The sequence below is a fragment of the Gopherus evgoodei genome, chromosome 4 (genome assembly GCF_007399415.2).
Source record: "Gopherus evgoodei ecotype Sinaloan lineage chromosome 4, rGopEvg1_v1.p, whole genome shotgun sequence".
NCBI classification, from domain to species: Eukaryota; Metazoa; Chordata; order Testudines; family Testudinidae; genus Gopherus; species Gopherus evgoodei.
In genome coordinates this window covers 126,463,771-126,487,185 of record NC_044325.1, presented here as the reverse complement: position 1 = coordinate 126,487,185, position 23,415 = coordinate 126,463,771, and the positions used below count along the sequence as shown (strand labels likewise).

General features: G+C 50.0%; 1 protein-coding gene across 1 annotated transcript in view; it reads left to right on the top strand.

Annotated features, from left to right (window-relative positions):
- Positions 1-6,571: 6,571 nt before the first annotated feature.
- LOC115650666 (zinc finger protein 501-like) overlaps positions 6,572-23,415 on the top strand; it is a 1,041,190-nt gene continuing 1,024,346 nt past the window's right edge. The window contains exon 1 of the mRNA XM_030560943.1: positions 6,572-7,873. The gene's annotated coding sequence lies outside the window, so the exon portion shown is untranslated. The remainder of the gene's footprint in view (positions 7,874-23,415) is intronic.

Genomic DNA, 23,415 nt, shown 5'->3' with positions numbered 1-23,415 from the left:
AGCCATACCCTCAGTGTGGCACATTGAGTAGCCTCTGATGTTTTCATGTATCACCTGCTTGATCTCCAGAACTAACATTGAGTGAGTGGGGGTGGGGGTTGGGGTGTGACACAGCAGGAGCAGCTCAAACATGCAAAGGGGCTGGTCAGGGCAGTGACATCACAGTAGCCTTTTGCAGGACCTCAGCTGATTGGTCAAAGGCGGTTGGGAGGCGGTGACCTCACAGAGAGTCTATGACAATGGACAAGTAAAAGAGGCAGCAGGGTGGGGAAATGGCTTTGCTGCAGGGAGTCTCCTTCTCAAGGTTTTCCCTTGAGGACTGTGAGAGAATACAGGATCATGCCTGTGAGCGCGAGGAGGAGCCTCCTTGTGGTTTTCCCCTTTCCCACTGCTAACTGAGCGAGAAGACAGACGTCCTGTGCAGCAGGTAAGAGCCACAGAGAGGTTTGGTACCTAGGCAGCCTGACCCACCTGGTGCTGGCTAAATTCAAGGCATGGAAAACACTAGGTTAAGATGTGAGGATTTCCCCCCTGCACACACCTTATGCCATTGTCCCTCAGAATTACTGGCAGGGGCGGCTCTAGACATTTCGCCGCCTCAAGCATGGCGGCATGCCGCGGGGGGCGCTCTGCCGGTCGTCAGTCCCGTGGCTCTGGTGGACCTCCCGCAGGCATGCCTGCAGAGGGTCCGCTGGTCCCGTGGCTTCAGTGGACTTCCCGCAGGCATGCCTGCAGAGGGTCTGTGGCTTCAGTGGACAGGAGCGAATGGAGACCTCCTGGCCCGCCCCACCTGGGACCCACTGCCGGAGGGGTGCCTCAGGTAAGCACTGAACCCCCCACCCCCTTCCAGAGCCTGCACTCCCCCCCGCCCCCCCCACACCCTCCTGTCCTCAAATTCAATGCTGCACACCCACCCCGTCTAGCCCCCAAACTCCCTCCCAGAGCCCACACCCCTCCACCACACCCACCTCTTGCCCCAGCCCAGAGCCTGCATCCAGCACCCAAATTCCTTCCTAGAGTCTGCATCTCTCACCCCCCGGACTCCAATCCCCTGCCTAACCCAGAGCCTGCACCCAAACTTCTTTCCAGAGCCTGCACCCCAGAGCCCCACCCAAACCCAAAGCCTTAGAGAGATGGGTGGAGGGCTGGGGGGAATTTGGAGGGGTAGGTTCTGGACATCACCAAAATTTCTACAAACCTGCCATCCTTGGGCATTATTAGCACCACGCTCTCACAGGCTGAGCTAGTCGGTCCACAGAAAACAGCCTGCCAAGCAGCTCTTATGGAAAGGAGTCATGGGCAGCCGCAGGGTCGTTCTTGGCCTCTGGAATGAGACGGGTGGCTGAGGACATCTACTTGTGTACAGTAGAATTAGTTCAAGTGGTTGAGTGCTCGCTTTGCATGTGAGAGGCAGTGGGATCAATGGCCCCATTCCCCAGTGGCAGGAGTGTTCCCATCCTCTGCCTTCCTTTTAAAAGCACTGACAGTTTGATAGATAGGATGCTTTAAAGTGGGCCCGAAGGCCCACAAGATAGTCTGAGCAGGTGATCACACGCTTGATGCATGAACAAAGAGGGCTCAGAAGGTGGGTGAATGAAGTCAAGCAAGAGCCAGGTGCATAAGCCCCCTGCCCCCCTTGCTCTCAAACTTGGGAAGTGCCGATAAAAAAATTCTCAGTACTGATAAGGAAGATGCTTGTGCGTCAGGAACTGCTCAAGACCATGAATTTTGTAATCAAATGCTTCACCAGGTGCTGTTAATTAACTGCAGGCAATTAAATGCTTTAACTGTGATATAAACTTGCTTATATAAATTTGTGCTGTATTGAAGAAAGTCGGGAGGGGGGGCTGTTTCTGGTTCTCTGTGGAGAACAGGCATGTTCTTTGTTGCTTATGTGCACGCATCAATAAACAACTTGGTTTTGGACTTTGCTGGGTTACCTGTCTCTCTTGCCGTCAGACAAGGAACCTGAAAAGTCTGGGATAAAGATAACCCCAACAAGTTCAACCCCCCAACTCCTGCTTCTCCCCTTCCCGGCCAACACCCCTCTCCCCCCACGGACCTGCCCCCTGGCCCCAGGCTCCACCCCCCCGCCTGGTCCCAGGCTCCGCCCCCACAATCCCAGCGAGGACGGGGCCGATTCTGCTGCAGCTCCACTGGGGCTGAGGCAGCTCCGAGGCTTCTCCCAGGTTCCCCAGGGCAGAGAGTCACTTTCCCACCCGGCCCCAGCGCCAGAGCTGTCCTTAGCCATAGGCAGAATAGGCAACCGCCTAGGGCACCACTAGGTCTGAACAGATGGGAAGCAGTGGAGCGTGTAAGAGCAGAGCTGCTGGGTCCTAGAGAAAGCCGAATGCAGCACAGTCTGAGGGAGGGGATTGGCTGCTGGTGTCTCTGGCAAGGGGTCGGGGAAGGAAATCACCTGTGAGTGTGACTCTTTCCTCTGGCATGAGGTGAGGCAGGCTCGGTGGCTCTGGCAGTATCCTTTGTTGTCCCCCATAACCTCCATTCTTCTCTCCTCTGCCCCACAGAGCACCCCCGTTTCTCCCTCCCCCCCCACGGAGCACCTCTCTCTTCCCCCTCCCCTCCATCAGGGTTGGGTTGGTGAAGTGCTGTGGGGGAGAGGAGACTGGCTGGCTGGCTGCCTGCTGAGGAATGAAAGTGAAAGTAACTCACTTCCTCGCAGACAGCCAGGATTGGAAGGGTCGCACAGGGCTGGGCTGGGGATAGCCAGATAGCATGTGCAAAAAATCAGGACAGGGGGTTGGGGTAGGGTGAGCAGATGTCCCACTTTTATAGGGCCAGTCCCAATTTTGGGGTCTTTTTCTTATATAGGCTCCTATTCCCCCCCACCCCCTTCCTGATTTTTCACACTTGCTATCTGGTCACCCTAGGTGGGGGTAATTGGTGCCTATATAAGACAAAGCCCCAAATATCAGGACTGGCCCTATAAAATCAGGACATCTGGATCTGGTCACCCTAGCTGGGGAGCATGTCTCTCCCCTGGGCTGGCAGCAATCCATCTCATCTGGGGAGAGCTGCACAGGGCAGGATGAGCTGCTGTGGCTCCATGGGTGCCCCGTCCCTGAGATCAGATGCTGTGCTAACTTCACCATGGTCCGTTGGGCAAGCGGTGGTGCCCGTTGGTGTGTGATCGGACCTGAGGGTTTGCGGCTGCTGTTGCCACTCTGCACCCCAAGAGGTGGATTTTGGGGTCCTGCAGTTTTCCACCTATCTCCTCCTCTACTGCAGCTGTTGGACCAGCAGGCTAGGGGGTGAGCCAAGCATGAAAGCAGTACTGTGTTGCCATTTAAAGTGTCATTTAACAACTTTGTTTGCCAAAAATGCTTGCTAACAATCCTGAATTCAATTTCAATATTTTTTTAAATCAATATCTTAGCCAAAAACAGAAGATTAAGTTGTTAACAATTATTTGCGACAAGTTTGGTATGGGGAAGGGAGTGGGCCAGTTTTCATCAGAGAAACAAAAAATGTTGACTGACTTTCCAATAGCCCTCTTACTGCTAAATAGAGCCCTCCAACAACTGTAATATGCTCATCTCCTTACTAATGTATAGAGCAGGAGTCGGCAACCTACGGCACACATGCCAAAGATGGCACTGTCAATAACCTATTCCCAGATTTGGACTTTAGCGTCCAAATTATGGGGGTTAGCATGAAAACCTCCAAGCTTAGTTACCAGCTTGGACCTGGTACTGCTGCCACCACCCAAAAAATTAGAGTGTTTTGGGGCACTCTGGTCCCCCCAAAAACCTTCCCTGGGGACCCCCAGACCCAAATCCCTTGAGTCTCACAACAAAGGGAAATAAACCTTTTCCCTCCCCCCCCCCTCCAGGTGTTCCTGGAGAGATACACAGAAGCAAACTCCGTGAAGCTAAACAGAGGGATTCCACCCTCCCCGTTCCCAGCCTGAAGAACAGAATTACCCAGAGTTAATCTCTCTTCCCACCTCACCCAGAGGGAATGCAAAGTCAGGCTAGTACATCTAACACACCCAGGTTTCCCCCGGACTTCTTCCTCCCACCAATTCCCTGGTGAGTACAGACTCAATTTCCCTGAAGTTCCTCACTAAAGAAAAACTCCAACAGGTCTTGAAAGAAAGCTTTATATAAAAAAAAGAAAGAAAAATACATAAAACTGGTCTCTCTGTATTAAGGTGACAAATACAGGGTCAATTGCTTAAAAGAATATTGAATAAACAGCCTTATTAAAAAAAAATACAATTCAAAGCACTCCAGCAACTATAGACATGTAAATACAAAAGAACATAAAAATCCCCTATCTGATCTTTGGTACTTGCAACTGGGAAACAGAAGATTAGAAAGCAGGAAATAGATAAATCCTCCTCATAGCTGAGAGAGATTCAGGCAGAAGACAAAGAACTCAGACACAAACTTCCCTCCACGCAGAGTTGAAAAAATCCTGTTTCCTGATTGGTCCTTTGGTCAGGTGCTTTAGGTGAAAGAGACATTAACCCTTAGCTATCTGTTTATGACAGGCACGCAAGCTGATTTTTGATGGCACGCAGTGGCGAACTGAGTGGCTCAGCCCGCCACTGCTCTGGGGTTCCGTCTGCTGCCCCATTGGCACCCACGGTCCCGGTCGCCGGCCCCACTCAGCACCCACTGCTGGCTTGGGGACCCTCAAGGAACCCCAGGCTGGCAGCGGCTGAGCAGGCCGGTGGCTGAGATCCCAGCTGAGCCACTCAACCCACTGTTGGCCTGGGGTTCCATTCACTCAGCTGGCAGCGGGCTGAGCAGGACTAAATTCAACAAAATAGGAAAACAAGAGCAACTAATGACAAAGTGCACGAGCCTAGAGCAGTGGTCCCCAACCTTTTTTGTCTGGCGGGCAACGGATGAAGGACCGTGGTGGCAGACAAGCATCCGCCGAAATGATGCCGAATTTTGGCGGCATTTTGGCAGATGCTCATCCTCCGGCCAGTACGTGGGTTCACTGAGAGGCCCCTGCGGGTGCCGGGGCACCTGCGGGCACCGCACTGGGGACCCCTGACCTACAGAGCCTCCTGAAGCACGGTGATCGTTTTGATTTAAATGGACTTGAACTGTACAAAGAATTGAGTTGTTGCCACATGCAAAATCGATGATGGACATTGTACAGTTTATACATACCAGCAAACTTGTTCACATATATCCTAATGTGTACATTGCCACTCGTATTCTACTGACAATTCCTGTAACAGTAGCATCAGGAGAACGGAGTTTTTCAGAACTAAATCTCATTAAAAACTATCTCCGCTCTACAATGAGTCAGGAACACTTGACTGGTCTTGCTATTCTTGCAGTCAAACAAGACATCACTTTGTCTTTGTCATAGGATGACATTATTACTGAATTTGCAACCAAAAAAACCATAAAGATTGCTTTTAATTAAAAACTAATCCTTGTTTCAATACCTCTTCATGTACATTTCCAATAAAATGTTGACAAATTAAAAATAAGATATTATTTGCATCATTCTGTCAAATCAGAATTTTTTCTATAGTGCTACTTCTTTAGTGCTAGTCCATCAGCATTACAGTGTGCTTAATTAAGTTAAACTGGTTTTAATAACATGCTTGTGGCAAGTTTTCCAATAGAGTAAGCTTATATTTGTGTTGCTAAGAGCAAGACATGCAGGGGGCACCAGTTTAATAATCTTGCCTAGGGCACCATAAATCCTAAGGACGGCCCTGCCCAGTGCCCCCGGGGTCTCTCACTCACGGAGGCCTTAGGGCTCGGCCGGGTCCCAGCTGGAGAAAGCCAACCCCCCCCCGCTGGGCACGGAGGGATTAATGCCGGGACACCCCACCCCCGCACAGACCCGGGAGCAGCAGCTGCTCAGCCCCGGCCCGGCTCGCACGGAGGCGGCAGCAGCAGCTTTGTTCTCCCGCCCCCACCGGGGCTTGCACGGAATATGCGCAATTTCACCTGCTGAACCCCTCGCTTACCTGGGCTGGAACGGGCGGAAGCACCCCGAGGCAGGCTGGGAAATGTAGTTCCTGACTCTCAGGCTGGCCTTTCCCGTCACTGGGCATGCGCAGATCGGGGGGGCGGGCCGGGGCGAAGTGTGATCAGCTGCTCCATTGTGATCTGGGAGCGCGAGTGGAGCAGTAGGGTCTGTGCCGGGGAGACACATTAACACCCCCCCCCCGTGCCCGGCCCCGCCCACGCCCCCGCTGGAGCCTCCGTGGGGCCGCCGCGGGCTTCGCCTGACCCGCTGCGGAGCTGCAGCCTCCAGGTACCGCAGCGCGCCTGGGGGGGCGGGGCCGGGGCCGGGGCCGGGGCCGGACGGTGACTCTGCCCCAGTGTCGGGGGGGGGACCCGCTATCTCGCAGCGCCGGGATCTGCTCCCTGGGCCGCGCCCGCGGGGGGCTCGGAGCAGCTGTCCCCGCAGGAGCCCAGCGCCCCCCGGGCCCGGCCAGGATCTGCCCTGGGGGCCTGGCGCCACTGGGGTCGCGGCGTGGGGGTCCTGGGGGGAGACTGGGAAAGAGGCGGATGGAAAGTGTCTCTGCAGCCCGGACATGGCCGGGCGGGGGGGGAGGAGGAGGAGGGGGAAAGAGCCAGTGACCCCCGAGGAGCGAGGAGAGTAATGGCGGGGCTGAGATTCCCTCGGATTTACCGCTGCCCCCTCCCGTGGGGATCCCCCGTCCCGTCCCCTCCAGTCCTGTCCCCTTTCTCTCTCGAGAGCAACGAACAACATCCAGGGTGACTCCCCCCTCAAATCCCTGAGAAGTGCCCTGTTTTCCTCCCCCGTTTGTGTCCCATTTTCTCTTCACTTCGCCAATGTCCAGTTCAAATCTCAGGTTTGGGGTGTTTCTCCCCCATTTTTACCTGCAGTGATTTGTCCTTGTTTAGGTGGGAAATCGTTCCCCTGAGTGATTCCTGAACTGGGCAGAGAGTTAATGGGCAGAGGCTGGGGGAGCCCTGAGACAGGGACACCTCTGGGCTGGGCTGGCGGGGGAAGGTGTAACGTCAGTTTGAGCAACCCTCCTGTTTTGCAACTAGCTTCAGTTTCTTTCCGTCGTTACAGGTGTAACGTCAGTTTGAGCAACCCTCCTGTTTTGCAACTAGCTTCAGTTTCTTTCCGTCGTTACAGGTGTAACGTCAGTTTGAGCAACCCTCCTGTTTTGCAACTAGCTTCAGTTTCTGTCACGTAAGAAAACCATCTGTGCTCCTGCTCAGGAATTGCTGCCGCCTGGTCCATGGGGAATCTGGAGCGGTTACTGTTTCTGTCGTTATTAAGGCACTCTCTGCTGGCAACAGGGCATGGGAAGGCCCAGGAAGCAAAAGGAGGAACAAGCCTCCCCCCCTGGAGATGGCCCAGCCCCAGGCTTCCCTGTACCAGCTACTTCCCCCCCACCGCCTGCTAGTCACATTGCCAGACCCCACAGCCAGTGACTTTCACAGTCACAGCCAGCGATCTTCTGACTCCAGCCCCACTCCTTTCCCCTGTGAAAGCCACATCACCCAGGGCTCCCTGCTGTCCATGTGAATGTGAGGCAAGAAGAATCCATCCCATTCTGTTGTTGATTCAATATCATTGTATAATCTCCTCAGATTTCCCCTCTTTTCTCTTGAGTGAATGACATGATGACATGTCTTTTATGATGACAAAATCTCCCCACATGTTAATGCTTGTCCCTTATATTGGAAAATATTTAGTTTGTGCCCCATTTTTTTCCTCAGTTCTGAAATACTGAACAAATTCTCAAAAATCTTCCCGCTTTTCTCTCCAGGTGTGTGACTGAGATCAGGGTTCTTATCGTACTGAGCATGGCCCTGTTCTGCCAGGTGCTGCAGAGCCCCCAACTGAGATCTGGGTCCTGTTCTGCCAGGCACTGAAGAGACCCCACGTGAGATCAGATCCCACTGTTGTGCCAGGTAACCTGAGATCTGGACTGAGATCACGGTCCCCCTTGTGCCGGGCAGTGCATGACTGCTACGCAAACTGCTGCCTCCATAGTGCTGGGCACTTCAGAGGCCTTGACTGAGATCTGTGTCCCTGTGGGGGTCTGGAACTGCACTCACCCTAAACAAAATCAGGGATCCTGTAATGCTGGGAGTTGCAGAGTCCCCAGCTGAGATCAGGGGACTGTTGTGTCCCCTGTTGTGCAGGGCTCTGCACAGACACCAACCAAGATCAGGGTCCCTATTGTGACAGGTGCTGAACAGACACCAAGGATATCTCTACCCTGCCGTTAAAACCCCCCAGCTGGCCCCTGGCAGCTGCCTCAGGCTTACAGGGCTCAGGCGAAGGGGCTGGTTAATTGTCGTGTAGATGTCTGGGCTTGGGCTGGAGCCAGGCTATAGGACCCTGTGAGGTGGGAGGGTGCCAGGCAGTCAGCTCCAGCCCAAGCCGGAACATCTACACCACCATTAAACAGCCCTGCAGCCTGAGCTGTGTGAGCCCAAGTCGGCGGGCATGGGCCAGCCGCCGGTGTCTGACTGCAGTGTAGACATGCCCACAGTGACACCAAGGCCTTGCTACAAAAAGCTCAAACACTAAATAGGCCGATGGTGGGAGGCGACTCTCCATTTTACAGATGAGGAAACTGAATCTCCGAGAGCTGAAGTAATTTGCTAGTTTGCATGGAGAATTTGGGGCAGAACCGGGAACTGAACCCAGATTGTTTGAATTCTTTCCTCTCCCCTTAACTCCAAGCCCAGCGTGTGCATGTGCAGCTTGTTTTGGTCTGTGTTTGCCTTGCATTGGCTTCCAAGGGAGGCTGTGGCATTTCCTTCATTGGAGGTTTCTAAGACCAGGTTAGAGGTACACCAGGCTGGGAATGTCTAGGGATACTTGGTCCTGCTTCAGCCCAGGAGGCTTGAGTAGACGCCCTGTCAAAATCCCTTCCAGGCTTACACTGAAATCATTCTCTTTCCTGCTGTTGTTTTCTATGCTGAGCTGTTTTGCATGGTGCCGTTTGGAATTGGGATTGCCCCATGCTGTACTGCAGAGTTTTATGGTGCATTGTTTTGCCTCAGCTTGTTTGGTGTCTGTTGTGTTGGTTTGAGCTGAGCTTTTGTGCATTGTGTACTTTTGTCCTAGGGTGTGTTAGTTTGCATTGTGTTGCTTTCTTCTCGTTTGTATTGTGTCATTTTAGGCTGTGGAGTGTCGTTTTTTTGGTTTTTGATGTTTTTCTGAATTGCCTGACACTATGTTGTGGTGGGTTTTTTCTGTACGTTGTGTTTTATAAGTATCTATTGCATAGCATCAGAGACATGTAGGGCTGGACAGGACCTCAAAATGTCATCAAGTCCAGCTCTCTCTGCCGAGGCAGGATCAAGTCTATGTAGATTATCTCTGCCAGAGGTTTGTCCTACCTGTTCTTAAAAGCTTCCAGGGACAGAGACTCCACAGCCCCACTTGTAAGACCATTCCAGAGCTGAACTATCTTAGCTCTGGTGACCCTCTCAGATTTGAGTGGTGAGCAGCTGTGGAGAGAGGAGACCCCAGTGAGTGGGCACCTTGGTAAAGAGACTAAAGTTGAGAGGAAAAACATTGACGTGTCCAAGGTCACCCAGGCTGTCCCTGACAGAGCTAGAAATAGATCCCAGTTCTAGTGCCACCATACTGCAGTTTTGGGCACTGAAGGGCTCTGGCACACTGGTGTTTTAGGCACTGGTGTAAACCCTTAGTATAGACAAAATTTATACTAGTGCACTTGGATTGGCACTGGTGCACCATGTCCGAGTTTGAAGGTTTTGGGTGTGGGGGGACAGTGACCTCGCTAAGGCCTGGGACTGGCTGAACAGTGCAGCTGGTAACGGAGGGGCAGCAGTGAGTGCTGGAGGTGTGAGCCAGGAGCACAGGGCTGTGTGCAGGGACTGCAGCTGAGCTCCATGCCAGGACAACCTGTGCATCCAGGTGCAAACCACCTCTTCCTGCAGCCTAATACATTGGGGTCTGGGGACCCTTCCAGGCTGCAGGTGACGAGGCTCTGGAGTTACTGGGGTCTGTTCCGGGGTCTGTCACTGAGCTGCTTGGTGACCTTGGGGAAGTCACAGCCCCTCTCTGTTTTCCTCCTACTCATTGTCTACTTGGATTGTGATCTGTTTGGGGCAGGGACTGTCCCTCTCTGTCAGCAGTGCCCAGCACCGTGGTGATGCTGATCTCAGTCAGATTCTCTGCCATGCGCAGCACGATGGGGCCCTGATCTCCACCAGTGTCTGTGCAATGCAAGGCACAGTTTATAGACTCAGGGCATGGCTACACTTGAAACTTCAAAGCGCTGCTGCGTCAGCGCTTTGAAGTGCCAGTGTGGTTGCAGCACCAGCGCTGGGAGAGAGTTCTCCGAGCACTGCACGTACTCCACATCCTCATGGGGTTTAGCTTGCAGCACTGGGAGCCGCGCTTCCAGCGCTGCGGCACTGTTTACACTGGCGCTTTACAGCGCTGTATCTTGCAGTGCTCAGGGGGGTGTTTTTTTCACACCTCTGAGCGAGAAAGTTGCAGTGCTGTAAAGCGCCAGTGTAGCCATGGCCTCACAGACTTTAAGGCCAGAATGGACCATCATGATCATCTAGTCTGACCTCCTGCACAACACAGGCCAGCGAACCTCACTCACCCATTCCTGTAATAGACCCCTAACCTCTGGCTGGGTTAATGAAGTTCTCAGATCATTATTTAAAGACTTCAAGTTACAAATAAATCCACCATTTACACTAGTTTAAGCCTGCAAATGACCCAGGCCATGCCCCATGCTGTAGAGGAAGGCAAAAAAACCCAAAACCCCAGGATCTCTGCCAATCTGAGTCTGGGCAACATTTCTTCCCATCCCCTAATCTGGCAATCAATTAGACCCTGAGCATGTGGGCAAGACCCAGCAGCCAGACACACGGGAAAGAATTCTCTGTAGTAACTCAGAGCCCTCCCCATCTAGTGTCCCATCACCGGCCATTGGAGATATTTGCTGCTAGAAGCTGCAGATCAGCTATATGGCACTGTAGAAAGCCCCATCATACCACCCCTCCATGAAGGTAACAAGCTCAGTTTTGAAGCCAGTTAGATTTTTTTGCCCCCACTGCTTCCCTTGAAAGGCTGTTCCAAAACTTCACTTTGATGGTTAGAAACCTTTGCCTAATATCAAGCCAACATGTGTTGATGGCCAATATTCATTTGTTCTAGTGCCAACATTGGTGCTTAACCTACATAACTCCTCTCCTTCCCTAGTATTTATCCTTCTGATGTATTTCTAGAGAGCGATCATATCTCCCCTCAGCCTTCTTTTGGGTAGGCTAAACAAGCCAAGCTCTTTGAGTCTCCTCTCATAAGGCAGATTTTCCATTCCTCAGATCATCCTAGTATCATACAATCATAGAATATCAGGGTTGGAAGGGACCTCAGGAGGTCATCTAGTCCAACCGCCTGCTCAAAGCAGGACCAATCCCCAAATAAATCATCCCAGCCAGGACTTTGTCAAGCCTGACCTAGTAGACCTTCTCTTCACCTGTTCCACTTTGAATTAATCCTTCTTAAACATGAGAGACCAGAATTGCCCACAGTATTTCAGATGAGGTCTCATCAGTGCCTTGTATAACATTATTAACCCTTCCCTGTGTCTACTGGAAATACCTCGCCAGATGCATCCTAGGACTGCATTAACCTATTTCACGGCTGCAGCACATTGACAGGTCATAATTATCCTGTGATCAACCAATACACCCAGATCTTTCTCCTCCTCTGTCACTTCCAACTGACAAGTCCCCAGCTTCTTGCAAATATTCTTGTCCTTTGTCCCGAAGTGCATAAGTTTGCACTATTAATTTTCATCCCATTTCTATTACTCCAGCTTTCAAGGTCACGCAGATCTTCTTGTATGATATTCCTGTCCTCCATCTTGGCAATACCTCTCAGTTTTGTGTCACTTTTTGTGCCAAGGTCACTAATAAAAAGGGTGAATAAGATTGGTCCCAAGACTGATCTCTGAGGAACTCCACTAGTAACCTCCCTCCAGCCTGACAGCTCACCGTTCAGTATGGCCCCTTGTAGTCTCCCCTGTAACCAATTCCTTATTGACCTTTCGGTTCTCATATTAATGTCCGTCTTCTCCAATGTAACAAACAGTTTCCCATGTGGAACTGTACCAAATGCCTTATTGACATCCACATAGATGAGAGCTACTGCATTTCCTTAGTGCAAAAAATTAGTTACCTTCTCACAGAAGGAGAACAGGTTTCTCTGGCATGATCTACCTTTTGTAACACCATGTTTTATTTATTTATAGTGCTGAAGGCTGGAAGGAGCTGTTAGCAATGGGCTGAGAATGGCCACGTGGAGGTGTAGGAGGGGATGGGATGCTGGAGGTGTATCAGGGATTTTGTTTTGTAGGAGTCCATGTGTCTGCTCCCTGTGGCTGTGGTTCCTTCCATACCAAAGCAGCACGTCAGCAGAGCAGACACACACACCGTAACTCCGTCTGGAACACGCAGCATTTGCTGCCAGGCAGAATGGGTGATTTTTTCAGTGGCCCAGCTTGATATGCCTGGCTGGGGTGGGTTCAGTTGGACGGGGGTCTGGGGCTTTGATAGTTTGCGATGTTCCTTTTTGCATAGTTAGTTCTTTCCCTTTATTGTTTTACCCCCGCCTGTGCCCGATGTCACTCTCTTCTTAACTTGCTTTGGTTATTTCAGTTCCAGTTTTTAAATGGGATCTAAGAATTGCAAAGCAGAATGAAAGATAAAACAAACAGAACCATTTGAATTTTGGCACATAGCTGGTAGAACGATACCTAGTGAAGGTCTGCTGTAATGACCTGATTACCTACAGCCTTTTCTGGTGGAGTGCATAAAGCAATGTCAGAGAGCCAAAAATGCTTTTAGGGCAAAAGGGCTCATCAGGTGTTTGTTCTTTAGGGAGCAAGTCACTGGCCGGGGCTTGCAGTCTTTCAGTAATGGTGCGGTGGGTTGTATTTAGTAATCTCAAAATAAAAAGTTAAGAAGGCTGGTTCACAATGTCTAGTGAAATCTTGCAAACAATTATACAAATAGATTCTGATGATATTAATACTGATCCAAAGCTAAAATTAAAATTGAGATAAATGCATGAGAAATGAACTGGCACCTAATTTCAATTTCTTAATGCCTGAAATTTTGACATTGGCTCATGCCAACTTTTTTTTAAAGTGATGCACAGCACACAGTCAAGTTAATTCATGAAAGCACACCAATTATTGACTGCTTTGTGTTGCATAGGCATCTGATTAAGCACCTAATTAAAACTGTACCACTGTCGTTGGAAATGCATCAAAACAGCTTAGCTCCAATGCGTTTAAATGTGAATGAAAAGTTTCTATATTAAATACATGGCAGGATGGTAAATGGGGAAAATACACAGAAGTGCCTCTACCCAGTCCTGTTCACTTCTTGTCCCAACCCCCCAGGAGTTATGGCCTCTTGGTCAACTCAGCCCCCAGTCCCACATCAGCTCTGGCCTCTCCCAGCCTAACCAATTTCCACTGCACTTCTTCATCCCCCTCCTCCAGGCAGAGGTTGGTGCTGCAGCCCCTAAGGCACCTGCGTTAATCACTGTCTCACATACTGGGGCTATTTAGATTTCAGGGAAGGATGATCAGAGTTACTGACCCTGGAAGGTGGGAGAGAGGAGAGGGTCACAGGGAGTTTGCTCCCCACACTCTGTAGGGCCATGTTCAACCCTGGTTATGTTCAACCCTCCATGTTACCTCATCCTCCACCCTCCCCCATGGGTCTCTGCTCATGTGTCAATGTCAGCTTCTGATCAGAATGCCACTGGCCTCAGCAGAGCTCCCAGACAGGAGCTACATCACAATGAGGTTACAGTACTGAGAGTAAAATATATCATGAAGGGTGTAATTATCCTCAAAGGAAGCATTACAGTCTAGGAAGTGAAAGAATTAAAGTACTTAAATGTATGCTTGAAAGGATTGGATTTTTATTAATAAATTGCAATAAATGTTGATTTCACTGTACACACACAGATGAAAGATATTTATATATAATTAGTCAAGGTTTGGCTTTCTGACACTCAACAGTTACTGTTATTAAATAATTGTTGCCTGGTCACCCCTATAATTTCCACAGCTCTGAACATTGAAATTGTAAACATTGAAAAAAAGGGTTTAAAAATAAATATTGATACTATCAACTGAAATTTAAAAAAAGAAAGATAAAATTCATTTTGTCTAACCCACTTAACAGCAATCGCAATATGCTAGGGAATGGAAATTCACAGCTATGACACCCAACCTTTATTCTGCCCCATAGTGACTCCAGGCAGTCACCATAGGGCTACGAATAAGGCATTTTAGTGTATAAAGTCCCAGATTAGATTATACCAATTTATAAAGACACATGAGATCTTTCTCTCAGGGTATCAACTTCACTGGGTTGTTTCCTTTATTGGTACTTCCCAGAAGTCAATAAATAAATAACATTCTATCAGTTATGAACTGGCTATTTCAGATTTCTGGGGAGTGCCTGTTATTTTGAACTAGGGTCCAGGTGGTTGGAAAGATGGAAACTTGGTTTAATTTTAACTTGTCCGTGCTCAGCAGCTTCCAGAATTTGGTTCAAAGAATTTACATGTTTCCCTGACCTGTTTTTAAAAGTGCTGCTATAGAAAGTGGGGAAGGGCAGAAACTCACTGCAGGATCGGTCGCTGAGTCCCTTAAATATTTTTAGCTCATTGGAAGATGGACGGGATTGGTGGCTGTCTGGAGATTTAATAATAAACACACAAATATCATTGTTCTTAATGAATTTCCCTCTTCTAATTCTCATAACCCGCTAATTATCCCTGACTGCCCCCAGGAGTCTGGGGAGGGAGTACTAGTAAACTCCTGTGGCCAGTGTGGAACCGAAGGCACAAGGATCTTTCGGTGGCTGGCTCAAAGTCACCCAGAGTGAAATTCACTTCACTACCCCTGTGTGCTGAGACTTTCTGCCCTGGGCCTCAGAGATTCTTATGCCGGCCTTGCTTGGTGGCCCCCCTGAAAGCTGCTTGCAGTCCCCAGGGGGCCAGAGACCCCTGGTTGAGAACCACTGCCTTACACCATGAATCACAGCAATGTTCAGGTTACTGCCAGTCCCAAAGGACCAGTCACTTACTTAGATCCATTGAATCTTAGGCCTGATCTACACTACGTGTTTATACCAATTTTAGCAGCGTTAAACCGATTTAACACCGCACTCGTCCACACTACGATGCCCTTTACATCGATATAAAGGGCTCTTTAAATCGGTTTCTGTACTCCTCCTCAACGAGAGGAGTAGCGCTAAAATTGGTATTATTATATCGGATTAGGGTTAGTGTGGCCGCAAATCGATGGTATTGGCCTCCGGGCCATATCCCACAGTGCACCACTGACCGCTCTGGACAGCTATCTGAACTCGGATGCACTGGCCAGGTAGACAGGAAAAGCCCCGCGAACTTTTGAATTTCATTTCCTGTTTGGCCAGCGTGGAGCTCTGATCAGCACAGGTGACCACGCAGAGCTCATCAGCACAGGTAACAATGCAGTCTCCTGAGAATAGAAAAAGAGCTCCAGCATGGACCACACGGGAGGACTGGATCTGATCGCTATATGGGGAGAGGATTCAGTGCTAACAGAACTCCGTTCAAAAAGACGAAATGAAAAAAACTTTTGAAAAAATTTCCAAGATCGTGAAGGAGAGAGGCCACACCAGGGACTCAGTGCAGTGCAGAGTGAAAGTGAAGGAGCTCGGATAAGCCTACCAGAAAACCAAAGATGCAAATGGAAGTTCTGAGGCAGGGCTGAAAACATGCCGCTTCTACGCTGAGCTGCATGCAATTTTAGGGGGCTGCGCCACCACTACCCTCCTCCCCCCGTCCTTGGATTCCGTGGTGGGGGGTGTAATCTCAGCCATGTCTGAGGATTATGCGGACGGGGAAGGTGAGAAGGAGAAAGAAGAGGATAAGCTTGAAGAGAGCACACAGCACTCTGTTAGCCCCAACAGCCAGGAGCTTTTTCTGACCCAGCCGGAATTACCGTCCCAGCCCTCCCAAGCCACTAGCCCAGACAGTGAAGCCATGGAAGTGACCTCTGGTGAGTGTATGTTTGTAAATATAAAACATGGTTTAAAAGCAAGCTTTTTTTAATGATTGATTTGCCCTGAGGGCTTGGGATGCATTCGCGGGCAGTAAAGTTACTAGAAAAGTTTGTTAACATGTCTAGGGCTAAGTCTAGACTACCCGCCGTATCGGCGGGTTAAAATCGATTGCTCAGGGATCGATATATCGCGTCTAGATGAGACGCGATATATCAATCCCCGAGCGCGCTTATATCGATTCCGGAACTCCACCAACCCCAACGGAGTTGCGGAATCGACAGGGGGAGCCACGGACATTGATCCTGCGTGGTGAGGTCGGTTGAGTAATCAGATCTTAGATATTCGACTTCAGCTACATTATTCACGTAGCTGAAGTTGCGTATCTAAGATCGATTTCCCCCTCGTAGTGTAGACCAGCCCTAGGGATGGAGCGGAAATCCTCCAGGGACATCTCCGTGAAGTGCTCCTGGAAGTACTCCAAAAGCCTTTGCAGAAGGTTTCTGGGCAAGGCAGCCTTGTTCCATCCACCATGGTAGGACACTTTACCACGCCATGCATGTAGCAAGTAATCGGGTATCATTGCATGACAAAGCATAGTTGTGTATGGTCCCGGTGATTGCAGGCATTCAAGAAACATCCGTTCTTTATCTCGCTCTGTTATCCTCAGCAAAGTGATATCATTCATGGTAACCTGGTTGAAATTCAGGAATTTAATTAAGGGGACAGAGATGGCCTTTTTCCTACAGGGGTGTTTGCCTGTTGCTTACAAGAAATCCTTCCTTGCATGTGGCCAAGCAGGGGGAGGAGAGGAAGGATAGCGCTGACCTTTCTCGTGTTTGGCTAGCAAGAATCTTCCCATCTACCAGCCACATGGTGTGGGGGAAGGGGGGTGATTAGCGGTGATCTTCCATGAAACCAGCCATGCGGTGGGGGGAGGGGGTAAAGCGATCATCCTTGAGAATTGGAGGGGGGTGGGGGTGGCTTCTGTGAATGGAAGTGAAGGCTGCTGAAGCCGAAAGACAATGGCTTACCATGGTCGCATGCAAGCTGAATTCTGATGCCCGGACCTGCGTCTGTGAGATCTGTAACACCAGAGCCCAGACACTCAAAGTTAAGATGCAAAATGCGACCTTGTAGTGAAATCACATGTGCTGTGTAAGGTGAATAGTGTTGTTCACTGTGAAAGAGTATAACCATTGTTCTGTAAAATGTATCTTCTCTCCCTTTTTTCCCTCCCTCATGCAGCTGCACATTTTTCAAGCCTCCCTACTCCATCCCAAAGGCTAGCTCAGATAAGGCGGAGGAAGAAGAGGACTCGAGATGAAACATTCTCTGAAATCATGGAAGTAACCCACAATGAAAGAGCTCATCTGAATCAGTGGAAGGACGTGGTATCAAATTACAGGAAAGATGCCAGTGAACGTGAGGACAGGAGAAACGCTCGAGATCAGAGGTGGTGGCAGGAAGATCAGAGGTGGCGGAATGAAACGCTGGGGCTGCTGCGTGATCAAACTGACATCCTCCGACATCTGGTGGAGCTTCAGGAAGAGCAGCGAGGTCACAGAGTGCCACTTCAGCCCCTGTGTAACCACTCTCAGTACTCATCATGTTCCATATCTTCCTCACCCAGACGTGTAAGAATATGTTGGGGGAGGCTTTGTGCACCCACCCACTCCCCTCCTGTGGACAGCCCAACCAAAAGGCTGTCATTACATTGAAATGATTTTAGTGGCCTTTTCCTTCCTCCTATACTCCTCCCAAACTGCACCCTTGCCAGTTCTCTCCCTCTTTTTATAATGAGCTTTTTAATAAAGAATACATGATTTTTAAACGATAGTGACTTTATTTTCTTAAGCAAGCTGTAATCGAAGGGGGAGGGGGAGTTGCTTACAGGGAATGAGTCAATCAAGGGTGTGAGGTTCATCAAGGGGAAACAAACACAGCAGTCACACCTTACCCTGGCCCGTGATGAAACTCGTTTTCAAAGCTTCTCTGATGCGCACCGCTTCCCGGTGTTCTCTTCTAATCGCCCTGGTGTCTGGCTGTGCGTAATAGCGGCCAGGTGATTTGCCTCAGCCTCCCACCCCGCCATGAAGGTCTCCCCCTTACTCTCACAGAGATTGTGGAGCACACAGCAAGCAGCAATAACAAAGGGGACATTGGTTTGGCTGAGGTCTGAGCGAGTCAGTAATGTGCGGTAGTGCGCCTTTAAATGGCCAAATGCACATTCTGCCACTATTCTGCACTTGCACAGCCTATAGTTGAACAGCTCCTGACCACTGTCCAGGCTGCCTGTGTATGGCTTCATGAGCCATGGCATCAAGGGGTAGGCTGGGTCCCCCAGGATAATTACAGGCATTTCAACATCCCCAATGGTTATTTTCTGGTCTGGAAAGTAAATTCCTTGCTGCAGCATTTTAAACAGAGCAGTGCTTCTGAAGACGCGAGCGTCATGAACCCTTCCTGACCATCCCACATGGATGTTGGTGAAACGTCCCTTGTGATCCACCATTGCTTGCAGCACCATCGAAAAGTACCCCTTGTGGTTTATGTACTGGGTGGCCTGGTGCGCCGGTGCCAAGATAGGGATATGGGTTCCATCTATCGCCCCCCCACAGTTAGGGAATCCCATTGCAGCAAAGCCATCCACTATGGCCTGCACGTTTCCTAGAGTCACAATCTTTTTGTAGCAGCAGCTTAGTGATTGCTTTGGCTACTTGCATCACAGCAGCCCCCACAGTAGATTTTCCCACTCCAAATTGATTCCCGACTGACCGGTAGCTGTCTGGCATTGTAAACTTCCACAGGACTATTGCCACTTGCTTCTCCACTGTAACGGCTGCTCTCATCTTGGTATTATGGCGTTTCAGGGCAGGGGAAAGCAAGTCACAAAGTTCCATGAAAGTGCTGTTACGCATGCGAAAGTTTCGCAGCCACTGCGAATCGTCCCACACCTGCAAAACTATGCGGTCCCACCAGTCTGTGCTTGTTTCTTGGGCCCAAAATCGGCGTTCAATGGGTAGAACCTGCCCCATTACCAGCAGGAGCTCCAAAGTGCAGGGGCCCACCGTTAAGGAGAATTCAGTTTCCATGTCCTCATCACTCTCGTCGCTGCGCTGCCGTAGCCGCCGCCTTCTCACCTGGCTTTGCAGTTCATGGTTCACTATAGACTGCACGAGAATGCGTGAGGTGTTTACAGTGTTCACGATTGCAGTGTTGATCTGAGCGGGGTCCATGCTTGCAGTGCTATGGCGTCTGCACAGTTCACCCAGGAAAAAAGGCGCGAAATGGTTGTCTGCTGCTTTCACTTAGGGAGGGATGAGGCTGTACCCAGAACCACTTGCGACAATGATTTCTGCCCATCAGGCACTGGGCTCTCTAACCAGAATTCCAATGGGTGGGGGAGACTGCAAGAATTATGGGATAGCTACGGGATAGCTACCCACAGTGCAACGCTCCAGAAATCGATGCTAGCCTCGGACCATGGAGGCACACCACTGAATTAATGTACCTAGTGTGGCTGCGCGCAATCGACTTTATGCTATCTGTTTTATAAAACCGGTTTATGTTAAATCGAATTTATCCCGTAGGGTAGACGTACCCTTAGACATCACAGCAAAGAAGACTTGTAGCCAGTCCTGTAATAACCTGTATTAACATTTATATAAAAGGCAATGAGAGTTGTTTACAAAGTTAAAGCAGGTGATCATATAGATGCAGACGAGTTACAGTCTTAAATTTCAAAAGGTAATAGAAGCTTCTATAATAAGCAAGCTCTATATCTTCCTTAGGACTAACACAGGCTAATCAGCTGGGGATCTCTTGCTTATGCCTAAAAACCTTTCCTTCCAGAGTCCAAACAGCATACACATAATCGGTTACTTCTGTATGGGGTTTTTATCAGCTTCCCTGCCTCTCTCCTCTCCCAGAGCCTCAGTGTGCCACATTCAGGAACGTCCCTGGACAGTGCTGCAGCGGCGGTATCTTCAGCAGGGCCTGGGCTCCCACCGGTTGACCTGGAGCTCGCAGCCCCTCCCCTTTACCACATGGCTCTGAGTTGGAGGAGCTCAGGCCCCGCTGGAGCCATACTGCTGCAGTGCTGTCCAGGGTGGCTCCTGGACGTGGTGCACTGAGGCTCCGGGAGAGGGGGGAGGCGGGGGTAAGTGGCATGGTAAGGGGCTGGGGCGCGTTGGATATGGGGCAGGGAGTCCCGGGGACAGGGAACAGGGTAGGGGGGTTGGATGGGGCAGAGGTTCTGGGGGTGCGGTCAGGAGACGGGGAACAGAGGGGTTAGATGGGGGAAGGTGGAGGCAGGGCCAGTGCTGGGGGGGAGCCTCAGAAGCCCCACTTCCTCCCCCAAGGGGCCTTGCCAACCTCTCCTTCCAGCCCTGGCCTGGCCTCCTTACTATGCCGCACAAAGCTACAAGAGCTGCGCTGGTGGCTCGGCACGCTGTTGCTCTGTGACGGGGGGAGCCTCCCCCTCTGGGAGCTCAGGCAGGCCAGACAGTACGGTCCCACGGACCGGATATGACCTGCAGACCAGAGTTTGCCCACCCGCCCGCCTCTTTAGCAACCGGTAGTTTCTAAATTTCACAACCGATTCTTGCGAGCTGGTGCGAACTGGCTCCAGCTCACAACTGCAAAAATCCCATTTGATTCTCTCACAAGCTGTTTTCTCTCCAGGCTCCTTGGATCTTTGAGCTTGTCCATCTTGAGGTTGCTTGGCCCAGTTCTTGTTTGTTACATTCTCCTTTTCTGGAAGAATTAGAGGCTGTTGCTCCTGAATGTCAGTGTTTAATTCCCCAGCCTTCTCCTCACACTGGGGGAGTTTAATTCTCCCTCCCATTACACCTGAATCACTAGATTTCCTAATTCCCCAGAATGTGCTTTTGCAGTATCACAGTTCTGGGACAGCCAAGCCTCTGACCTGCCTCCATGGGGTGCTCAAGGAATGGCCTCTCGGGTATCAGACCTCTAGCCAGCCCCTCTCTGTGGGTAGGGACCCACATGCCTCTCCTTTTTGACCAGGTTTGAGGATTGCAGCTTCTCCTACACTGTGTTCACTGGACTAACCTCCAGTTCCTGTGCTTTGCTTTCTCTCCAAGGGCTGTGAGCTGTGTGTGTGTGTGTGTGTGTGTATATGTGTGATAGAGGTGGGAATTTTGGCAATACTTCTATGATGCCAATACACACCTCAGTTTCCCTCTGTGATTGGGATTGCTATGATTAGAAAGAGCAGGAGACATGAGGTGTTTTGTCACGTAGCTGTCATGGGGTGATATGAATGGGTGGGTCATTAAGGACTGGCTGGGCCAACCTACATCAATTGAATACCTGACAGAGACAAGGGAATAATTGTCAACTGTCCATGGGAGGATCTCAGCTTGGCCAAGTGAAGCGTTTATGGACTTGTTATGTTTTTGGGAGCAGGAAGAACTGTTTTTGCAGACGCAGGGAGCTCTACTGAAGTGAAGACAAATGGACAGGCACAGTGAAAGGAAACCAAACTTTTCTACAGCAGCATGGCTCAAGGGCATTGGCCAGTATGGACTTTATTGTCATCTTTGCATCTCTGTGCTAATCTAAGGACTTTCCAATGCTGTGTTTCAGTTGACTAATAAACCCTGCTCTGTTTTAAAAGTCTGCCCAGTGTCACAGCAAAAACGTGCTGAGGTGCATTGAAGCATGAGTGAGGAACAGTCTCTGCACAGGAGTGTCGTTCAGCTGAACCTGCTGGGCAGAGCTCACAGATTGAAATAGGAGTGTTGAAGCCAGAGGCTCAGTCGTAGGTGTTGAAGCTATGTGGCCTATCCTTGTGGAAGAGTGGGACTCCGTGGGGGTCTAGCGCACTCAAGGGGCACCTCCCAAGGACTGTTTAAAAGCCAGGGTATTGCACAGATCCTGTGGATCCATGACAGTGCGCCAGAGGTTAAGCCTTATGGGGGAAAGATACAAAACAAGAAAAGGATCTAAATGTGTATTTGCCATTGCCCCCTCATCAGTACTCATGGGAATCCCTGATCCGTTCCAAAGTGTATTAAAGCCTTCCTTAAAGGCTTACTCTTGGTTATCAGGTCATGTCAGTTTTGTTACAGGGCTTTCCCTTCCCCCGCCCACTTTCCTGGTTCTTGTCACACAGACAGCAAGCAGCAAAGGATCAGAAGTCTGAAGCGCAGACAAAGTGATGTTTACTGGGGTTAGTTTCCAAGCAAGCAGATTCCGAAGCCCTTCACACTAGTCGGGCTTATCTCTATACGCCAATAGAGTCTGTTCCCCAGTGTCCGCCTTCTCAGTTCTGACGCCGCAGAGCGTTATGCAGCATCCCCCTTCCCAGCTTTGATGCCGCAGAGCCTTGCCTGTGTCCCTGTTCCCCCCCCTTAACAAATATGATTCCAATTTCCTTTCCCCCTCCTGTCTGACCCCAGTTTATACAGTAATATTCTGAGCTATACCGTAACCAATCGTTTTACTGAAATTTAACTAACCAATTCTAACATATTGTAACATAATTCTCTAGCCAATTATATTCCAATACCCTAATTAACTTACACCCAGCAAAATTAATTGTACAGCAGACAGAAACAATTAGAGAACCAGACAGATTGACAATGGAAAAGTGAGGGCCATAAAGATAAAACATACAGAAATGAGGGTTTCACAACCGCAACCATTGAGAAGGGATTTCTTGCCAGACTGGATGCTCTCTTAAGATCTGTTTCTTTATCTGGTGGTGATGGACACTATTGGGACAGGATCGTCTTCCTAACAGCCCAACTCCACCTTATTTCAGTGTGATGGCTTTGGGAGGTGAGGATGTGACCGTTCGCTTCCCAGCTTATGGCTGCCCCTGCTGCTTCACCAAAGGCCTTAGCCTACAAACAAGGTCTCAGACTCTCCTAGGGAGAGAAGGCCCAGACACAGGCAGACTGGGATTTTGGTTCTTTGTTTTATGCCCCTGTCACTAGCTAATGCTAAAAATACACCTAAGGTCTTAAAGGCAGGCCTGAATATCTCTGTTCTAACAGTGGGTTCTATCCCTTCCCCCATTCTGTGTCTGTCTTGTCTATTTAGATTGTACATGCTTCAGGGCATGGGACAGCTACTATTCTGGGTTTGTACTTTGCCTGGCACAATGGGGACGCACTGTTAGTTGGTCCTTAGGCACTACGGTAATGAATAGATGGCCTTGGGATGTTACTGCTTAAAAATGAGCTGGGCTTAAAGCCATGGACTATTCCTTGTGACAAGTATCCCACAAACTCCACTGACCTCCCTTCTTTTCTTTGCCTGGAGTAGAGTTTCCAGTTTCCAAACTGAATGTGACCTCGTGGCTGGAAGGAGGGGA